Source organism: Alosa sapidissima, chromosome 23 (assembly GCF_018492685.1).
Source record: "Alosa sapidissima isolate fAloSap1 chromosome 23, fAloSap1.pri, whole genome shotgun sequence".
NCBI classification, from domain to species: Eukaryota; Metazoa; Chordata; class Actinopteri; order Clupeiformes; family Clupeidae; genus Alosa; species Alosa sapidissima.
Window position 1 is genome coordinate 2,261,843 of NC_055979.1, and position 18,264 is coordinate 2,280,106.

Sequence of the window (18,264 nt, forward strand, 5' to 3'; positions counted from 1 at the left end):
TTTTGAGCAGGAGCTTCAAAATAAATGGAAAGACACAGTAATGATGAGATTTTGCACTTAGCCGTAGCCTAGACCTGCTATTGGTGAATCCTGTATAGCCTATTTACTTGTATTGTAGCCTAAGCAACGCTGTGTGCTATTATGTAGGCCTAGTCTATTAAACGCTATGTTAGGCTATGACTATGTTCTTGCACTGCTTTTCCCCATGATCATACAGTATTGTTTCAGTTATCCAAAAGGCTTGAAGGATGTATTTTATTATATGACAATTTTGTAAAATAACTAATAAAAGTGATGATAGACACGCTTGACACAAATGTGGCCGACATGAATAATATAGTGTAGATAATGGCCTTGAGGTGTTTAAAAATAGACAACCAGCCACCGGGCTGTTCATACAGGCCAGGCCATCTGTCCGCCGGGGAGGCGGTCTCTGATCCGCGCTAAACTGAGACCGTGATCACAATCCTCTGCCCGTCACTTCTTGCTCTTTAAACACTTGTAAAAGATGTAGGTGTCATTAACAGCAGTGGGGATTTGTTTTTCAACAGACTGAGAGGGTGCGTCACTACGGCCTGTTTTGAGAGCTGAATGTGGAGAACACAAAGGCATCATGTGTTTCCTTTTGGACTCAATCTCTGTCAAGTGAACACACACAAAAAGAAAATATATATACATACATATATATATATATATATATGACTTTGTTCTTGCTGAAGTTGCTATACGGGAGAGTGCTTCTGCCCAACATAGTGTGAAAGTGTCTTGTGATTTGTTACATGGTTTATTGTGATGATTTTTCATGGCTGACTAATCCTTCCTCTGCATCCATAAAAGCGATCTCTCTCTTTCACTCTTTCTTTTTCTCTGTCTTTGCTTCTCTCCTCTGTCTACATTCAAATCACTTCTTCTCCTCTCTCTTTGTCTCTCTCTCTCTCTTTGTCTCTCTCTCTCTTTCGACAACTGAAGAATAATAAATATAACATTTGAAGGAACAACAGATCCCCAGTATGACAAGCTGCTCAACATGCATCTGTCACATAGAGGACGGTACATTGTGGAGCCACCCAAAACACTCTAGGGCTGCCACACAAACACACACACACACACACACACACACTCCAAACCTCTTCATGCCTTGTGAACCAGAGAGACAAGGTCTGCGTTCAATAATCTCTAGAAAAATCGTGGATGGCCATGCTCAAAGGCACACAGGCGTGCACCGATTACATGACTTCATTGAGGGTCTTAAGAACACTGTGCACTTGCTTCAGATACTAAACCATGTGGCATACTAACTTTAGCTTCAGCAAACAGACACTTTCTACAGCAAGAAAATGATGGGTGTTTACAGGTGAACAATGCTGACTAGACTGAAATTGATTTAATGTTAAAATTAAATAAAATTAAAGGAAAAGTAACTAAAAATAATTGTTGAAGGTTCTTATTAAAGCCTCTGAAGAGGAGGCCTTTTGTCTCTTTGGCTGTTTCAGAGACTCAACAGTGCAATGATTATTTGTCCTTCAGGTATTAGATGAAAGGACATTGATTCCCCTGTCCTGAAATCTCCCATAGCACAGGCAACCGGAGCATGTTTATACAGTTGTGTTCATAAGTTTACATACACTGTACATACACATGCTAAAGTTAAATAAAAAGAGGAATAAAAATTCATCTTTTGGAAATTGATCTTAATGCCTTAATTTTTAAAAAAATTAGGAAAAATCCTACCTTTATGGACACCAATTTTCTTTGTGAATGAATAATGTATCATAAATAAATAAATGTTCTTCCTTAAAATTCAGAGGCTCATAAGTATACATACCCCTATGTTAAATTCCCATAGAGGCAGGCAGATTTTTATTTTTAAAGGCCAGTTATTTCATGGATCCAGGATACTATGCATCCTGATAAAGTACCCTTCGATTCCCCGACGGGGAGATAAGCCTTTCTTGAATTTCCCCTGGGGATCAATAAAGTATCTACAGTATCTATCTACTGTATGTATATATCTATCTATGAGGTTACAGGGTGTGTGTGCGTGACAGACAGAGAAAGACACTCAGCATTAGGGAAGGGTCTGAGACAGAGACCATTCAAAGCAGTCATTCACTGGAACATAAGAAATTAGGTCTACCCTAAATTAATTTCCAAGAATTAAATTAAGAAAATATGTTTATGTATGTTTATGTATGAATGTTTAATAATTCCAACTTACACAGCTGATCATATCCATGTAGAAAAGACCAGGAGTTTGTGTTATGTACAAACAAAATAGGAAATACAAAACAAAATATGATGCTCGATTCAAAGCTGGTTCTATGACATATGTAGCAACTTATGATGCTATGATTTATACTCATATCTAGTCAGATCTCTATGTCTGCTGACATCAAATAAACCAAAAGGCAATGAAAAGAAGTCTGTCTGCAGGAAATAAAGAGACATGAGTTAAAACATGAGCCACTGGTCTCAAAATATTGGTCCTTTCAATAATGTTGACAGTTGAGGATTTTTTAGGACAGCTGGGAGAAGCAAACAGCTCACCACATATTTGTATGTTTCCATAGTAATCTTAAGAAAATAACAAATGTGACTGTGAATGTGCTATTTCCTAAATCCATAAAATGACACATTCACCATACGGCAAGCTGTTGAAGAGCTATTACAAGAATTCCCTTTGTAAGATTTTGAGTATGAACTCTATGGCATTGCCCATGTGTGGTCAGAATGCCTGGTACTGCATTTGATGTTGTAGTTAGCCTACTGATAGAAGCATGACCCTGCTCATCGGTTTTAGACAAACTGGGAACCTGCTTGGAGTTAAATGGACACTCAGTACTTTGGCAATTGACGAAAAGCGGGAGAAGTAAACAGTGAGGTACTTTAGCTACACAGCAAGCACAGAAACTAAGCAATTAGTTGGTTAGAGTTAATAAGTAATGTAGTTGTCTGAAAGTAGTTGTGAAATGTTCTACTGTGTGATTTAGTTATACTGATGGGGGATGTGTAGGCCTACTGTATTCCTCAGGCCTGTTGAAGTCACAGTAAACAGAAAGTTTATTTAGCCTGTCGGCAGGAAATGAAGGGGCATCCACATAAGTAAGAACATGATGTCGATATCTCCTTTCTTTAAATGGCAGGTTGGTATTTGAGGAATTTGTCAGGACAGCTGTGAGAAGCGAATAGTTCACCGCAGTAACAGATTTTGGCCTTGGTGTTCCGAGGAGACGCTTGACACTTTTGATCAGGAAACTGTCTGAACAGCTGTAAGCCGCTCTGGACTGTGATTACCTCGGTGCCAGTCAAAACACCCAACTTGATCGGAGAAAAAGGGGAGAAAATCAAAAGCAAAAAAAAAAATCCCCTCATTTCTTAGAAGGCCACTTATGCATACCCCAGTGTTTATGAGACAGGTAATTGCTCCTGTTTTTTCCTTTTTGCATTATGAAACGTTACAAAAACAATAACTGTAATCCTCTAAGTGCTGCTTTTTCAACAAATTAATTTGTGGCCCCGAGACAACGCTTCCAAAATGCCAAAGCCACCTCTGCCTTTGCTGCGCTGTAGCTCATAAAACTTATATGGTGACAACTAGCGAGGTTATGAATGGCCAGGGTGCTGTTTTATTAAGCTTTATGTATTACCTGAAACAACCCACACAGCCTACCAGATCCACCCCAGTGGCCTCAATGCCCGTGTTGGGAGGCCTCTAAATGATTTCACTCTTGATAGAGCCTTAATGTTTTTTTGCCTATTTCAAGAGGCCCTGTTGTTAAATGGGACAGACAGTGGCGGTCTAGTCCGTGTCCGCCAGGGCTCGGTAATGGCTCTTTCCTTGAATATGATCATATATCCACATAATGGCTGATAAAAGTGTCCCTCAGTGCACACGCTCTTGAAGGCCGTGATGAATCGTCCCCTGTTGACAGCACGGCACTCTCGGCACTCAGCTGATAGTAAGCACCTGAGTTTTAGACATCCACCCATGCATGCTCACTCACACACATTACACACCATAAACACAAACATTAACACACACACACAGACATTCATGCTTACACACGACACATGTTTTTTCGTCCATGAGTTATTTTATTCAATGTATTCATTCACTCATGCTTTAATTCATTACAGCACTAGTGAGCAGTATTGCCTGTGGGTTATGGTCTACAGGGTCATAGTGTGGTCTGTATTCTGGACACCTCACAGAGAGGAAAACTACTGCTGGGTGTTGATGACATATATGTGTGTGGGGGGGGGGTGATAACATTTGGTCTGTATTAAAAGCTGAAATTGTAAGCTACTTCAAACACAGTCATGATATGCAAAACACACCACACACATATCCCATGCATGCTTCCCCCATTTCATGAATATCATACATGAGAAACCATGTGATATTTTCTCAGTGAGGGTACGGCGAAGCCTTGGGCATTTCTTCAGCTGACTGAGCAGTGCAGTCTCTGTCATGTTGTGTTTCTCCACACACACACACACACACACACACACACACACACACACACACACACACGCAGACACACACACAATTATATGCATATATGACACTGTGTTTTGATTTCCTGTTCTTGTTATGACAGTTTTGCCTGTAGTATTTTTTGTTACGGTTGATAATGCAATTTAAGGTAACACCAGCACGGCAGCTCAGTGGGAGTGTTCAAGCTGAGAGAACACATCCTAAGGCCAGGATTCCTCTATTTCATGTCTCTCCAGTGCTTTTTTTCATGTTCTTTTTCCATAATAATCTTAATAATCTTAAAATAAGAATGTGACTGTGAAACTCATGTTGTGGGGTATTTCCTAAACCCATGAAATTACACATTTACCTTGTGGCAAGCTAATGCTTTAGAGAGTCCGATTAAAAAATACCTCAGTGAAACTTAAGGCACATTAACTTAAAAAATGTCACAACCCGGTCCAGAAGCCTCGTTTCCTAGCCTGTGACTTGAGATGCCTTTGCTGCTCCGGTCCGGGTTTTCCTTCTGCCTTGGCTTTTGGTTGACTGACAAGGGAGGCGTCCAATCACCTGTGTTTGCTCTACTACACCTGCTGCCACTCTCCTCGTCAGCCATGGCTTTTAAGCCATGCCATGTGGAACACTCTTTGCCAGATCGTCACGTCTTTCAGTGTGGATTCTTGCGCTGTCTCATGTTCTTGCTGGATTTAGTGTTTTTTGACCAAGGATTGTTTTTGGACTTTGTGATTTTGCCTGAACCATTTTGGAAACCTTTGCTTGGACTTTGCTTGCTCTTTGTTACCGACCTCTGCCTGTTCTGACACGCGAGTCCTGCCTAGCCCCTTTGCTTAACTGCCTGCGGCCTACCTGTGTACCGAACTCTGCCTGTTTTTTGCCACTCTGGAGATCTGCTTGAGCCCTGCCTGTACTGCTGCCTGTGCTTTTTTCGCCTACTAAGTTGACTCTGCCTACCAAGTGGTTTTGCCTGGCTGCCTATTTTTGTGTTCTTCAACATTAAAACCTAATTAACCTTTAATCAGCTTCTGAGTCTGCTTTTGGTTCCACAGTCCCTTACCTGGCCTCACCGGCCCTGACAAAAAAGAAGAATGAACTTTTTGGCATTGTCGATGCACGACTGTAACACCTGGTGTTACACACACACACACACACAGTATTTACCAAGTGAGTTACTGTAATTTGTGTGATCAAACGCATTGATCCAAATGTGAGAAGATGCATAAGAAAAGAAAAAGCATGATAACGAGTCAAATTTGTAGAAGACTTGAATGTAAGTTGACTCCACAGCATCAAAACTAAGAAATTAGTTGGTTATAGAGTTGATATGATGTTAGTTGCCTGAAAGTAGATGTGAAAGAATGCATCCTATTGTGTGATGTAGTTATACCTATGGGGGGCTGTGTTATTTATTCCTTAGGACTGATGAAGTCTTCAGTAATGATCAGGGCCAAGAACCTAAAACAAAAACAGAATGTTAATTTTGTAAATCCACTTCCAGGAGTAAATAACTGTTTTGTTGAACAGAAACAGTAGTACAATGAGGACCAAACCCAGGGGAAAAGGCATCTAATAAAGCATTGGTAAACATTAAACACAGGCCAAGACAAAAGGTATCAGGTAACACAATGTACAGTACAAGACACTGCAAGACACAAATTGTTGAAACAAACGATCCTACTGTAGACTGTCCGATGATCAAGAACAGGTGCTTTAATCAGAGCCAGGTGAGTGCTGTCAAGACAGAAGGATTTTGTGTGGGGGTGTGCGTGTGCATCCAGGTCGTTTTTCTCTCTTTGGCTGTATTAAGATCTACTGCATCTTTGAATGACATCTTCCTTCCCCTTCGCAGACATTGTTCAAAGTGTTTGACTCAACAGTAGACGTGCTTCTATACAGTGACTGAGTCCTCACTGAAGTGCTGGCTTTCCTATATGAATGCAATGCCTGGCTCAAGCAGGAGGCCCTCAAGAGGGAGCGAGAGCACTAGCTTGAATTGCGACGTCGTTAATGAAGGCATTATGCAGAAACGTCATGTCGACTTTATGAGCCGCATTTAAAATTACAGGCCCAGTATCAATTCTCCTTGGACACCCAGAGGGGAAGAGAAAGACAGAGAGACAAACAGAAAAGAAGTCCCTGCCTCAGATGTATGCATTGTAATAAGTGTTACATCCATAACAGCCAACCCCTCAACCGACACACACACAACTTTTGTGTTTATTGTAATTGTGGGGGAAACGGTGGCAAAGCGGTGCAGAGATATAAATGAACTTGCTCGGCACACTCTCGCTCACACAATACATCTTTGTCCTGCTGCTGCTGAAAAACTGATTCTTAATTCAGTTGAGTTATTGTATGCTTTTTTTTCACACAATCCAGCCCCTCCCCCCAATGGTTTATGGTTTGTAAGCGCCACATAAATAAATTTAATAATGATTCTGTCTGTAATTGCCATGATGCATCACTTGAGGAGATGCATATATTACTTTTCCTCTTTTGCCATGTACAAAGGGGAAATGAAGCGAGAAAGTGTCAGAGAGAGAGGAGAGGGAGAGAAAGAGATGGAGAGAAGAAAAAAGATACTAGGACAGAGGAAAGATTTCTGACATACAATACAAGGTTACTGATATAAAATGGCTGGCCAGTCCCCCCAAATGGTGAAGAAGGCTGTCCGCATGTCCACTGCAAACTTAAGGTGAAGGTTACGAGTAGCCACAAGGGTTTTCAACTTCATTCTAGGTCAGTCACCAGGTCAGTTTACGTGTCATAATGTCTGTCAACGAAGTTTGCAGAAAACTACAAAATCATAAATATTTATTGTGTATAGGCACATTCTGAATTCTTACAAGGTGTGTATATTTGCCTTTGTGTGCTGAAAGCCCTACTTTGACAATATACAAAGGGGAATACCTGAAAGTTTTATTTTCCCTCTGTCAGAAATATTCAACAATAAGTTGAAGAAACTCCTGGTTACCAATACAGAAAGTGCTTCATGTGAATACAGATAAACCATTAATTATACCTTATTTGTCTTTTTAAAATAACCTTCCACTGTCTTCCATTGTAAACACGTCATTCAACTTTATATTGTCACTTAATTCTCCAGCTTGTTTTTCCCCTACAATGTTCTTTTTCTGCTTTCACTCAATCTGAAAGTTCAAAGCATCACAGTTGGCTGCTGGTTGAAACTTTTAGAGCGTTTACTTTGATGTTTGTTGAGCAAGTGGTTTTCCCTTTTGTGTGTCACAGAAACTGAAGGCAACTGCTTACGCCAAATGAGTCTCATTTCATCGCATCTCCTCACAACAATGCAAGAGGATAATTACATGCCAACAATAGCTAAAGCAAGTAAAGGGAGAAGATAAAAAAAAACAATAAGCTATTTAATGTTGTTAGCTGAGAAAAAGAGATGCTACAAAAATCTGCTGTTAAGGTGGTAAGGTCATGTTGTATCTGTCCCCTGATCATAAAAACACTGATATGGTTTATGGAAACATAAGGAAGGCTATAGTAAAGCTGTTTGATAACGTGGCTGGCTAACCGAATGGGTTTTGTCACATCCTTGTGGTGGTGTCTGCTCCAAGCTTTTTGGAGTAAAGATAGGGCATGTTTTCAATTGCTTTTCTGCTGCGATAGGAAGAACACAGCCAGCCGTACTCTGCACAGGTCAGACACGCAGATCCCTACACTCTCCCCTCGGTGATCTCTATGTATCTATCTCTACCTATCCTTGCTCATAAAAAACAGCAGCACACTCACTTCCATTATACACAAACACAAACATGCACTCTCTAACAACTCTTATATATAGGGGTCCCTGGAAGCCTGGCTGTCAGCAAGATTCAAATCCACTCTTTGCATGGCATCTGGAAGCTGATTTTTAATGACTGTCTAAGTAGTAGAGGAATTATGCAATCCATTAATTTGCTCATGTTGTAATCAGTATTTCACCTCAGACCCGAGTGGTCGGCAAGTCACCCTACTTGCTTACAGCTTCGCCGAGTCCTAGTGTAAAGGCATGCAGAGATAATTGTCCACGATCAAATGGGAAGTGCAACAAAGTGTTTTGATGAGGTGACACATGATCAGTGAAGCAAAGCTTTGATAACTAACCTAAGTCACAGTCAAAACAATGTCTGTGGATGGGAATATAGGCGAATGGTCGTGTAAGATGAATACTCACCTACCATGTACCGGCAAGTTTCTACATAAGTTCAAATGATCAATGTGTGAAGAAGATACCACAGATAACCACCATACTCTGACATTCAGTGCCACATTACCACAACAAGCCATATTGTGATTTGATTCAAAGTTAGTTTTTCCATCTGCCATACCTGGAAAAATGTTTTTTTCAAATGTGTGTGTGTTAAAGTGAGGACATGAGGCTGACAAGCACACACAAGGCTGGTAGGACCTAGATGGTTAAGATAAGGCTGAGATCACTTTTTTTCTGTGAGTGTTTGGCTTTCAAAGACTTTTAATCCATAATGATGACAAATAAGTAATTCATAGAGACTGGGGAGTGTAAAGGTTATTGGGGGAAATGCATCCTCATGTCATATTTGCTCATTTATCTACACAGATTTTTTTAGGAGGATATCAGGGGCCATTGACCTGATTCAACGAAGCACTGACTACACGACAATGCTCGTGGGTAAAAACAACAAAATATTTTATCAGATGTGCCTTTTGTTTAGACGGCGAAAGCGTTTTTGGGGCTTAAAAGGGCAAAAAAGTTAAATCTTAAAAATGCTCCGCCGTTGTGTTCCAGTCTGAAGGGTAAAAATGCAACAGTCTGCTCTAAACTGCTCACCGTGGCCCTCTCTCATCGCGTACACGCTGCTAGGGAGAGAAGTAGAAGGAAGGTTCTACGCAGGCGCGCCGACTTGGTGGTGTTGCGTGGCAGTGCTTCACACTACCACCTAGCCACCTGGCGTGCATACTACATTGAATGTCACACACTGTTGCGTCACCGTATGCACGCAGATTTCCCCCCAAAAAAGGCTCGTCTAAACGCGGAATAAAAAGTGAGAACGCAACGGCACTTTTGCGTCTTCCCTTCGATCGTTTCTATCTAAACATAGCCTAAATACAGCAAGTATCACTGGCTGCAGATCAACAATAGGGCTTTGCACAGGCTGCTCATTGACGCATCCCATATGGAAGAGTACCCAGTTGATAGTGCTGCAGGAAATCCCCACAATGAGTGCAATTCAATGGTGTCAGTGGGAGTAGGCATATCTCTACCCCCCAGGGGAGCTGCATGCAACTGTGTATATGATTGATACCTCCATAGGAAGCCAACACAGACACAATGGCACTGATCATGTAATCTGCATACGGGATAGATGTCTCCAAAGGAAGCCCACATGAGACCAGTGGTGCAGAGTTTGTGTCTGTGGCCCAAGGGGTAATACTCACAGACTTTTTGTTACTCGTCCTCCTAAATGAGCAGATGCATGTTCACCCCATTGAATTGAGAAACTTTACATTCTCATTTTTGTCTTGAAGTTAAATGCTGTTTGACCTAGGAATATGAATGCTGACATCGCTCCTGCTTCACCAAGCAACGTTATGCTGCATTGCCAGTCCCCTTGCAGGCTCCGGGCGAAATGAACAATCAGCCTTATCTCGGCTCTTTCCAGCCTGGCGGCAGGGCCTTTAAACATTGGGACATGGTGATCAATGCCCTGCTCATTTGCCTGTGTAATAAGGGCCCTGATACAGCCAGAGCAGGAGTGGCCAGCAGCATTAACCCTCTAACGTTTTAATCAATGACTTAAGTGATTTTCATCCGTCTATTATCGGCCACGAGGTGATGGAACCGGCTTCGGATGGGAAGCTATCCCTCCTCTCGGCATCAGTAGAGGAAGGAGGAAGAAAATGGGAGTTCAACTTGGCCCAGACTGATTAAGTTTCTTTCTTTCTTTCTTTCTTTCTTTCTTTCTTTGTTTACAGCTGCCAACCAAAAGAAGCTAACCAAATGTGCACATTTTCAAGTTGCACAAAGGTTTGTTTGACTAAGGTGCTCCTACCATTGTTTCTTGCTGTTTTTTATCACAGTCCTATTTATGCTGGTAATTTTAGTCTCATGTCTTATTGTACTGATAGTTGACTCTCCTTCGAAATAATTTCAGAGGGATATTGATATTCCTATAAACTGAGTCATGTCCCCCCAAATTCCCATGTGGTGCTAGACTTTTTAGTGTTCCGGAGCATTCTTCGACCCTGCGTAACCTCATACATGAGCTATGAATCCTGGGGGAAATATATCCCCCTTAACCAGCAGATTTAGGAGCTGTTTATTCTCCTCTTGTCTCCCGCGAGGGCATTTAATCTGTCCCTTTTTTGTGTGTCTTTTTCCGTTCCCCTTAGGAAGAATTCACAGATTTAGAGACATCCCCGGGTTTATCAAAGCGCTTATTCAACATTTATGTACTCCTGTCAAAATGGCTGCTCAGAGGAAAAGAGAAAATTCTCCTCCTCTGAGCTTATCACAGCTGGCAATCAGCAAGTTAACTTCAGCCAAAATTTGCCAGGGGGGACCTGACAAGGCCTGTGCTAAACAAAAATGGACAAGTCACATAGAGGAAACGGTTGCCACAGCATACATGAGGAACATAGATAGTCACAGTCCTCACCACCAACCACCAACTGTATAGCTATAAGTATTTCTGCAAAACATCATATTCCCATTTCCGTTCCATAGTTTGTGCCCTTGTATGTTATATATTGAATGTTGTATTTAAGTATATGCAGAATTTTGGAGAACATGTTGAGATGTGATGTGTGCTTTCTTCTTTAAACTAAAGCCCCAGCTAAAATATGCAAGCAACTAAACTTGTGTATGACATTTCCTTTCCCCCAACTTCTCCACCAAACACATCGCTTCGGAATGATCAATGATACAGCAAGGCGCCGATCACCATCTTAATGGCTATCTACCATCTCTCTCTGTCTGTTATATGTCACTTCACATAAGCATGGCCAGTTGAGTGCCTGGATCACATTGGCATCAGTAATCACTCCCATGAAATCTCCCATTAACTAAATCCCCTTAAAACGCCACGTGGCGTCTGGGTGAATGCTCTTCAGAAGATGATTTTTGATGTGAACTCGTTCAAACTGACACACCCAACACCCCTCCCTCTCTTTCTCTTCAAGCAGAGAGCTCATACCTTCATACCCACAAACCTTAAAACCCCCTCCATTAGCAAGCAGTCTACGTATATGTTTAGGGAGTCAACAGTTCCTCTCCCCCAGTCTATAGAAGCTACTCTTATTCTCTTATTCTCTTATTTCTTTTTACTCTGTCTTAATCTATTTTGGGAGAAATGGTGTGAGAGAAGATAACTAGTTACCATTAATGCATTTATGCTTAAGTACACTGGTGTTTAGTTAGGCTGATGGTGTTTTGATGGAATGTAAAGATCTCTCTCTCTCTCTCTCTCTCTCTCGCTGTGTGTGTGTGTGTGTGAGTGTGTGTGTATTGCTCGGACATCCCTTGTGTCAATCTCTTTGCACCAGTACTTGAGCAGTGACCCTTCTTTGTTTCTGACGTGCTCCATTTCCTCGCTGCCATGCTCCTGCTGTTCGTGCCGACCTGGACGTGCGAGCGCACCAATTAAATCCCTGTCCTGTCAAATATGTGTATCAAATCACAGAGCTTGAGGGAAATAAATTTGGGCCCAGACATTACAGTACTAACCGACATAGATTTTTTTCTGCAGAGGAGCCTTCTGTCTGATCTCATGCTATTGATTGCAGACACAGCAGAGCCTCTCCTCTAGATCTTGACAACCCCTCAACACAATGTCTGCAAGTGGACTCTACACACACACACACATAAATACACACTTTCTTACTCCACACACTCACACTCACACACACACACACACACACACACACACACACACACACACACACACACACACATTTGTCCTTCAAGTTGACCTACACATCTTGAGAAGTGCAAATAGATAGAATGGATAGACGTGCTCATACATACAGTATGTTTGGATGCATACAGCCACATGAAGTCAGCTGAATGTATTGATAGACACACAGTTCTAACAGAGATACAATACATTGACAACATTCACCATATTATTCATGTCTTAATCAGAATAATGACAATATTCTGATTGTATGAGTCATGTAAAGACCTTAACCTAATTGCCATAACCCGATAAAGATGATATCCCAAATTAATGTATGCCTGCGCATGTTTATGCAAAGAATTTTGGTAGCTTGATTGATTGCTCTGACAACTTAGCAACATGGCGAAAAAGATTGACTATAAGTTTGCACTTCTGGGGTGAAGATGAAGTCAATTTCTGTGTTCATATCATGAAAGCTTGAATGTCATGGAATTCATTGATGAGCAAAAGCATCACAATAGTAACATCTTTAAAAGGGTTTGTGACAAAAAGAAGCAGTTTTTTGTGCACTGCTGACAGATCTAGATTCGGTCGAAAATCCTATAAGCGGCCTATTGAAAGGCAAAAAATTGAAACAGTAGCATCTGCAATCTGGCCAATTTCACCTATTTTGTGGCCATAGATGAAATTCACTGACAGACCATTGAGACGTCATGGAGCTACTAACTCTACAGTATATAGCTGGTCTACAGGGACGGTTCTCCCTATACACACATTACGCAAGTTGTGTAGGGCCCCACTCCCCCATCTCCCCTTGAGTCAAGCTAGGGACAGACAGGTATACAGTTATAGCGACAGTGTCTCATACATTAGAAAGATGAACATGAAACCGAATTAGCATTCAGGGCATGACAAACGGAAGTAACTTCACAAGAATGATCAGCGGGAATAGCAGTCGGGTAAACTTGTGTTCGTTCCATGGTTTGATACACGCATCTCTCCAGCACGTGTTGCTGGCCTAGCCTAGGCCTACCTAACAAGGAAGTGAATCCCCTGATCTGTTTGCGTCTTGCTTGCCAGCCCTTCCCAGTCACGGTACGTCGCAAAGTTGTGAAATATATTCGCGTGTTCAGTTTTTTGAAAGTGGCAACTGGTTAGATTTTTGAATTATGTGCAGCTTGGGATGAAACTAGCAATTTTTTAGCAGAAGCATGCGAGAACTGGTCAAACCTAATCAGTGATTTCACTCGTCCCATACATTTTAAAAGAAGTATGGTTTTACAATATTTCAGTCAAGCTTTAGTTTGTTTAGATATAGCCTACAACTGAATGTAGGCCTATGCAAAATGGAAAGTAGCCTAATGTATTAACTTTGATTCACTGTGCTGCAGGGACAATAGAGGCATATTGTAAATTAGGCCTATATGAAGTATTAAAATTATTGCTGAAGTATTAAAATTATAGCCTACATGCCACACACATGTCGGCCCGGGCCACTCATTTGGGATAGAGTCAAATGTAAAATATTTGCAAAATTGTTGGAAACATAACATGTATGCAACCTTTTGTGTTTGTACACACACACACACACACACACACACACATACACACCCACTCTCACACACACTCAATGAATTGACTGGAAATTGAATAATTTGAGTCCTCTGATAGGACTCTCCCCACAGCCACATACTCCAGAGCAGCAAAGGCTGGAGAACTGATGAATCTGCCTCGTGCTGAAATGTAGTTATCAGTGCAGCCACATCTTAGCAGCTAAGCTAAGCAACATCAGATCAAATGTCTCTTACAAACCTCTACTCAAAATAGATTCACATTTCAGGCACATCACAAAGTAGATGGGAGAGAGAGAGGGAAAAAAATCAAATTATATATTTATAAAGACACCTTTCAAGCAAGTATCAACAAATAAAGTGAAAAGAGAGAAGGAGGAGAGAGAGAGAGAGAGAGAGAAGAAGATGAAGGGAGAGACCAGTCAAGCAACTTTCTGCTCAAGCTGTAAATATATATTTTGTTGCAGCAGCGCGCATTGGCACAAGAGGCTCAGAGGCCGGCATCCAGGGCAGTAAGCCGGACTCGGACACGGTCAGGCATCAAGCGTGGAAGAATAATTGCCTCTTTATGGATTCCACAGCCATTGCCGCTACTACTTCTCAAACAAGCAAATATGTACCCTGCATGTTCTCAACCCTTTTAGGGTCTTTTTATATCAGGCTTGGAGGTGATTGAGATGAGAGTGTGTGTGTGTGTGTGTGTGTGTGTGTGTGTGTGTGTGTGTGTGTGTGTGTGTGTGTGTGTGCGTGCAAGTGTGTGTTTATGCTTGAACACGTGAGTCAAATATTTGCTGTGTCCGGCAAAAAAAACAGTGTGTGTGTGAGTGCGCACACGCATACTTCTTGCCTCTCATTAGTGCAACTTGTTCCTCTGAAGGCCTAGCTCATGAATTGCTGCTCCACTCTGTTCTACATCTCCAGTAACAAAAAGACAGAGCAGCCTTGGTGCATACTCACACACACACACACACACATACACACACACACACACACACAAACACATGCCCAACATGCCCTACAGTTGCAGTGGAGTTGTTTCCATGGCACCTCTCTTCCTCACCTCTCTCTCTCCCTTTGCTCCTGACGTGATGACTGAATCCTGCAGCCGTAAAGCCCTGCAAGCGAGCCCTGGGCTACAGCAGTAAGAGAAGCCGCCCCGGGGGCACGGCCGAGCAGGATGCACAGGGAAGGATCCTTGCCACTTAGTGGGAGGCAGGTGAGGGTCCTAGCAGGGTAGGGAGTCAATCGGCACTCGGCCCCTGGTTGGCAAGGAGCGGAGAGGATGGGAGGCTGGGGGGGGCAGGGATGCTTTGCCAGGTTTCTTAGTGTGTATGTGCATGCATGTGTGTCTGTGTGTGTGTGTGTGTGTGTGTGTGTGTGTGTGTGTGTGTGTCTGTGTGTGTAAGCATGTGTGTCTGTGTGTGCAGTGGCCAGTGCCCTGGACTTGGCGTGCTACACGGTACAGTCTGCTTTCTGTCTTATCCCCTCCACCAAGCCGAATCTTATCCTGCAGTCCCAGTTGCTGTCTGTCCCTTAGATTCACTGAGTACAAAAAGATTAACAAAGGGGGGTTTGATGATTAAAGTGCCGCTTTGGTCTGCTCCTCTGATTTCATGGTGAGGCTCTGTATCAACGGCCATGACTGAACTGCTGTTTGGAGAACTCTGTGTCGCCATCGATTTTTGTTTTCTTTTTTCTCTCTCTCTCTCTCTTTTTTTTAGTATCTCTCTTTCCTTTCTCATTTCATTTCCCCAAACCCTGGATTTCACGCCTGTTTGGGGTTTTCTGAAGGTGTAGCCACTGCACTGGATGCATAAATAGCAGATAGACAAAGAGACTGAGGGAGATACTGAGCCTGATTTCTGTTGATATCAATGCTGTTTTTTCTTTACATTTTTTTCCTTTTCTGATTCTTCAGAGCTCAAAATATGCTGGCAAAAAATGTATATAGCATACTACCATGCAAATCACCCCAGTGGCTGTATAGTTCCACTGTAAGAAGCGAATGGGTTTTTTCAGTTTGATGAGGAATGAGGAAACCTTCACTCCACAGCTGCCTTACATTGCGCAAGATTGTCATTTTATGATATATTATCAAATCTCAGACATTTGTCTTGAGATCTCAAGTTTTGGGTCACTATCAAACCTTGTCATATGACTTCCCCATTCCCCAACAATTGAAGAAAAGGGAAAAAAAGACAAAGAGAAAAAAAAGAGTACCGAAATGGAGAGAGGCACACAAAGAGAGAGGGCAAGATCCGAAGGAAAAGAGCAGCTGAGGCCTCCCAGGATGGACCAACAGGTCAAACTCTCACTACCCCACCTGGGAGAGAAGTGCTGATTCCAGTTCTTCTTTCATTCTCTCTCTCTCTCTCTCTCTCTCTCTTCTTTTCTCATTCTCTCTTTCCCCCACGGGAGAATCTCCCTTGGGCCCTGTCACATACATGGGTACTTTTTGGAAACGTAGATTTTTCTATTCTGCTAGCCCTTTCTTACACACACACAGATTGTGTTTTAGGTCACTGAAAATGGACTTGGCCCAAAACAACATTCTTAGAAACCCAGTTCCCAGTGTTGAAATTGTGTTTTTGTGTTCTCAGTGTGTTTTTGAAATTTTTGTGAACTGGATATTAAGCACTAAGGATGTAAAAAAATACCTGTGTAGACTATACTTGAGGACTAAGCATGAGGCACGTCACCATCACCTTTCCCCTAATGCAGTAGCAGCAGTTCCCATTCTGGAACAGAACAGGGTGTGTTGTTATAGGTGCTGCAGGTGCACCTTGTCTTCTCTTTACTGTAGGCTAGTTTCTGTGGCACTTTCTAGAGCACTGTTTTTTTTTTCAGTTTAGTTTGCATTACATTACCATTAGCTGATTGCTGACATGAAGCTGAAGTTAAATCAAACCACAAGTTGATGGGGGAGTGTTCACCATAATCTTTATTTTCATTATCTCCAGTATTGTTTATAATTAGTATCCTTATTATGACCGCCGCACAGCTAGTCAGATATTTTTTTTTTCTATTTCACAATATCTCTGGCTGACAAGGTCAAAACTGCACGAAATTGAAAGTGTAGGATCATTATGACACCCTCTGAATGCATGCCAAGTTTCGTGGACTTTCGTTCATGGGGGGCCATACAATAAATTAATTTATGTGTACATTTAGTGACCATACACCAACAGAGTTTTCTGTGAATATCTTGAGAACCGTAGGGCCTAGGATTACCAATTTTTTGCGTATGTTTGCCTCCAAGGGTCATGTTAACCCATTCCATATGCACATATGTGCATAAACTGATATTCACACACACACACACACACATACATTCACAGTAATCATACGTATGACACATACACACACAGTAGACATATGTACACATTCATACACACACACAGGCACACCCACAAGCACACGCACACACACACACACACACACACACACACACACACACACACACACACACACAATTTCTTAGAATTATGAACAGGCAAGATAGGGGTGGGGTTGTATAAAATGTATTTTACATGTGAAATCTATGAACTAATCATGTTTTGGTACTTGTTGTCTAGCAGAAATCAGTGAGAATTGAGTGTGCATAATGCAATTCAGTGAGACAGTTAGAACCATATATGCCTTTCACCTTTTGTTTTTAGCCAGCAGCCAGACCAGCAGATACCCTGACTTTGCTGAATTACTGAAGCTAAGCAGGCTTAGTTAGTACTTGGAAGAGTAGGTTCCTGCTGGAAGTGGTGTTGGTGGCTGGCCAGTAGGTGGCACTCTTCCCTGTGGCCAAAAGCCACCAAACAAATATCAATCCCAATGTCCTATTGCAGTGACAGGGACACTGTACTGTAGATGTTTTCCTTTGCATGAATGTTAAATTGAGGTCCTGACTCTCCATGGTTGTTAAAGATCCCATGGCACTTATCGCAGAGTAGGTGGTTCCCTGATTTGCTTTATTTATGTACACATACATAAAGACACACACACTACACATGCACACACACATACATGCACACATATGACACGCGCAAACACGCACACGCACACAAACACATAAACACACATACACACACACACACACACACACACACATGCACCCATACAAACACACCTACATACACAAACACAAGCACACACACACAAAACACACACAAAACACATATACACAAATGACCATACCACAAGTGACCATATTTTGAATGAACAATGTATGCACTAGCAATGTATTAAGGGTAAAGAATGTCTGTATTGACCAGGAGTTATAGTCTGGACTGTTCCCATCATATAATTCTTAATAATAATAGTG

At 41.9% G+C, this 18,264-nt stretch overlaps 1 long non-coding RNA gene across 1 annotated transcript in view; it reads right to left on the minus strand.

The window, feature by feature from the left end:
- LOC121698359 overlaps positions 1 to 13,952 on the minus strand; it is a 28,118-nt gene extending 14,166 nt beyond the window's left edge. Inside the window, exons 1-2 of the long non-coding RNA XR_006026751.1 lie at positions 13,941 to 13,952; positions 8,220 to 8,224 (exon numbers count right to left, since the gene is read on the minus strand). This is a non-coding gene — a long non-coding RNA (uncharacterized LOC121698359). The remainder of the gene's footprint in view (positions 1 to 8,219; positions 8,225 to 13,940) is intronic.
- Between the last annotated feature and the right edge of the window lie 4,312 nt (positions 13,953 to 18,264).